Genomic DNA, 4582 nt, shown 5'->3' on the forward strand with positions numbered 1-4582 from the left:
AAGAATGTGTCACTTGGAATCCAGGACCATTCAGCAAGAATAACTGCCTGGTATATGGTCAGAATGCTCAAACTCTTACGGCATATCGGTGGCTTTCTCTTCCATTGCCCTAAAAGCAAGTTTTGTTGGCCTGAGTTCCCCTAATCTAGCTATTCTCATTTCCATTTCCAAACTAGTGACCTAGTTCTGTCATTTTGGGGTTGAAGTGTCAGTGTGTGAGTAAAGCAGACATACTTAATGACTTATAGGGAAGCAAATAAAAAAAATTGTGAGCTACTTGAAGCATAGCAAGTTTTAATTTTCAGTTTATGATTTTGCAAGGCATAGTGACATTTCTTGGTTAATTAATTCCGCATGAATTATTCAATACTTTTTCCCTCTTACCTAGTTAATTTTAATGCTAATTTCTTATAACTAAGAAAGCAATTGAATGGAATAAGCCTTTGAATTTAAAGCTTGTACTAATGGTAGGGAAAGTTCACCTTTTTTCTGATTTAAGTGGCATGTAAATACCAATTTCAAATTTGACTGGCAAATTAGAGAATCACTTAGAACAATTTGGCATTGTTTTTTATTCCCGTCGTTAGAGCTGTTTTTCCTTTACATTTATACTACAAAGTAAGTCAAGGACACAGACTCATATTAAAACGGTCAGCTTGTATTTGGTCTTCATGGGAATTAGGTCTTTTTTTATTTATGTTTTTAAAGTAAGCTCTGTGCCCAGTGTGGAGCTTTAACCCATGACCCCGAGATCAAGAGTCGCATGCTCTACTGACTGAGCCAGCCAGGTGCCCCTTCTTGGGAGTTACGTCTTTCTTCACTCAGCAGTTATTAAAGGAACAAACAAAATTTTAGGCTATTGCGATTAATTCCCTTTAGTTTGACTAAGCTGAATTTCATTAAGGAATAGAACATGTAATTCATTTCCACATACTTTAAGGTATGACTCATCCCTGTTGAAGTTGTGAGACTCAAACTACGCCCGAATCACTTAATTTTATGTCCTTCCCTGTTTACTGTGTCTGACCTTCAAGATTTCGTGGCTGATGCTGAAATGGAAGCCAACCAGTGCAGAAATTTGGGGGAAAATGAACCTGAAGAATGCAAAGGGAAGTAGGAATTCATTTCTAGCATTCCCAAACCTGCTTTGTCCTGTCAACATCACTGCAGTCAGAGGAAAAGAACTGAGTTCATGGAAATTACCAGCTAAGCCTTACATCATCTTTAATGTGTTTAGGAAATATTCTGAAAAGGTAAGTGAGATGTCTGTTTTGCAGAAAGACTCTGTTAGGTGTTTTTAAATGAATTGTTCCATATTAGTAAAGATAGACCACGTTTTTATTCTGAGCTTCAGCAAGTCTTGCTCCCATTTGGTCTGGTTCGCAGTGTTGTGGAGAAGGAGGGGTCGCTCAGCCTGCCTGCGGCTTTTCCTCTGCTTCTCAGCAGTGCAGCCGGAACTTGCATTGAAATGTACAGTGCTGATTTTTGTTTCGTGCTCACATTCTTCCTTGGATTGTTGTATTGTAGTTTTAATTTTATCCCTCACTGTATCTATGGAAAACTTTTACATGCTTCAGAGTTACTACCAGAACTACACTTGCATTGTATGCAGTGAATCAGAGGGAGCTTAGGGTTTTTATAGGTCTCCACTAACATCCACCTATACTGGCTTTGTCGATAAGTTTTTAAATTACTAGGATTAAATTATTTCACATTCCTTACACACCTGCGTGTCTGGCATTGGGCCAGACCTGAGAATACAAAATGGACTAGCGCACAGTTCATGTCTTGAGGAGTTCATTTTTTACTGATAGGACAGAGATGAAATTCTAGTTCAGGAAATAAAAGTTAACAAAATGAGGCTTATTTCATTTCCCCATCAACAGTCCACTCTAGCTTGTAAATCTGGATATGACAGATTGTATTTGAAAGATCGTGTGTGTGTGTGTGAGAGAGAGAGAGATGCAAAAACACTTAATATGTGTTAAGTACTGTTCTAAGCTCTACACAGATATATATATTTTTAAATCCTCACAACTATCCTATGAGATAAATGCTATTAAAGCCCAGTTTCTAAATCATTAAGACAGAGAAGTTAATTAACTTCCCTAAGTCGGCACAACTGTGATCTAGGACCCAGTGTTTGAGCCCAAACAGGCAGATTGCAGAGTTTGCACTCTTAATTGCGGCATGATATTTATGTGCAGTACCTGGCTGTGAGTACCCATAGAACATTCCAGGGGCTTTTGTTTGTTTTTTTAAAGTAATCTCTACACCCAACATGGGGCTCGAACTCATGACGCGAGATCAAAAGTCACATGCTCTACCAACTGAGCCAGTCAGGTGCCCCAAAACTTCCAAATTCTTCATGAAATTTTTGAAAAGGAAAGTTCTAATAGCATTTCCCCCTCCCACAACAGAGTGTGTGCACACAAAATTGAAAACTGAAACAGAGAAGTGGAGCTTATATTTATTTCTATTCAATACCTGTTGTCCCTTTCTTTTTGGAATGTGGACATTTTCTCGAGCTGCTAAATCATGAGAAAATACAACTGCTGAGACTTTTCCTAGGATTCTTTAAAAAATAGATTAGGCGCCAGTGCAAAAGTAGAAAACTGCTCTGAGAACCCCAGGTAGGTAATTTACGTCCTGTTGTATGCACAGTTTATTTGAAGCTTCTGCACCTCTACGCCCTGTTGTTTTTATACTCCTGTAAATCTGATTTGACCTTTAATAAAGTATTTTCTGAAGTGAGTGTTTTTGTGGTCTCATTTCCCATTTGGCGTGTATCTCCTGCTGTATGTTATTGGCACCCGTTTCAAAATCGGCGGTTTAGTTCAAGTAAAAGCTACTATATACCCAGTACTGTTGAGAGCTAAGAAATCTATATGCCAGGGTTTTGCTCTTAGCCCAGTGCAGGTTCCACCCAGTACTACAACTGGCAGATTTATAGAGGAGAAACCAGATGTTCCAAAATGAATGTGAACAGTGGTTGAATATCTGAAGCAGTTTTGACAAGAAAAATCTACCCTGGTGAAATCAAGTTAACTATTCCATGATTAATTAACCAGAGAGACAAATTGGATTATATTCTAGGTCAGGGCTTCTCAAACCAACGTGCATGTGAATCACCCGTAGTTACTGTTAAGATGCAGATCTCGATTCCGTAGGTCTGGGGTCAGCCTGCAAATCTGCATTTCTTTTCTCTTAAAAAAAAGTAACAGTTTTATTGAAATAAAATTCATATAAAATTCACTCCTTAAAAATGTACAGTTTGGTGGGTTTTTTGTTTTGTTTTCTTGTTTTTCTTAAACACGCAGTTATGCAGACCCTCACACTGTCTTAATTTCAGGACATTTTCTTCATGCCAAAATAGAAACGCTGTATCCATTAGTAGCTACCTCCATTCACCATCACATCCGCCGTCAGATCTCTGGCAACCACTGATCCACTTGGTCTCGCTTTACGTTTCACGTGAATGGAATCATATGTTCGTGGACTTCTCTGACTGGCTACTTTCATTTAGTATGTGTTCAGGCTTCATCCCGGTGACGTGAATCAGGTCCTTCATTCCTTTTATGGCTGAATAATTTCCCATTGCATGGACATACCACATTTTGTGTATTCAACAGTTGATGGACGTTTGGGTTGTTCCTACCTTTTGGCTGTCATGAACCCTGCTGCTGTGAACATTCGTGTACAAGATTTTGTGTGGACATGTGTTTTTGTTTCTTTAAGGACTAGACTTCAGGAGCGGAATTGTTGGGTCATATGGTAACTTCCAAAAGAATTATGGTAAGGACACTTGGGAGATTTACCCTCTTTAAATTTTTTTCTTAAGATTTTGGGCTTTTTAAGTAATCTCTACACCCAGCATGGGGCTTGAACTCACCACCCTGAGATCAAGAGTTGCACACTTCACGGACCGAGCCAGCCAGGTGCTCCAGCTGTCTCCATTGTTAAGTGCGCACTGCTACGGTTAACTTCAGCACAGTGTTGCACAGCAGATCTCAGGCAAATGGTAACTTTAAAATTTTGAGGAAGCGCTAAACTTTTCTAAAGTGGCTGTACCATTGGAGAGTCTGCATTTCTGGTAAGCTTGCAGGAGATGCTGAATTGCAGGCTCTAGGTTACATTTGGGCACCTATCAAGTAAACCTGGATACGAAGTTCTACTGGCAGTGTCTGGCCAGCAGCAAAGAAGGTGTTTTGGCTTTCACGAGGCCTTGGTCCCTCACTGCCTGTTTCTTCTGACATCAGCCTCACTGCCCTGAGCTTACTGTAGCCTTTGAACTCTTCATGTAAATGGGTACGTCTAATCTCTAAGAGGGAAGAGAATTTCCATTTTTAGTTTATAGGCAGCTCTAAGTCGCAAATGCCCATACAATTGGCAGAATATTTACAAAGATCTTTGTTCCACAAAATGTCTGGGTGGCTCCTCATTTAGGGGGAAAGAGATGAATGAACAGAATGCGAGGGTGTAAACCTTCCCTCCCAGTTGAGTTTCCTAAATTCAGTTCCTTTATTCACACGACTAAGATTTGACATACTGTGAGAGATTTGGTTTCTGGGCTTTGGTTTGC

The 4582-nt window shown here is 39.6% G+C and overlaps 1 non-coding gene across 1 annotated transcript; it reads right to left on the bottom strand.

Annotated features, from left to right (window-relative positions):
* Window positions 1-2273: 2273 nt before the first annotated feature.
* TRNAK-UUU (transfer RNA lysine (anticodon UUU)) lies at window positions 2274-2345 on the bottom strand. The gene has a single exon. It is a non-coding gene; the product is annotated as a tRNA-Lys (tRNA).
* Between the last annotated feature and the right edge of the window lie 2237 nt (window positions 2346-4582).

The sequence above is a fragment of the Ursus americanus genome, chromosome 33 (assembly GCF_024610735.1).
Source record: "Ursus americanus isolate L20-20 chromosome 33, mUrsAme1.1.p, whole genome shotgun sequence".
Classification (NCBI taxonomy): Eukaryota; Metazoa; Chordata; class Mammalia; order Carnivora; family Ursidae; genus Ursus; species Ursus americanus.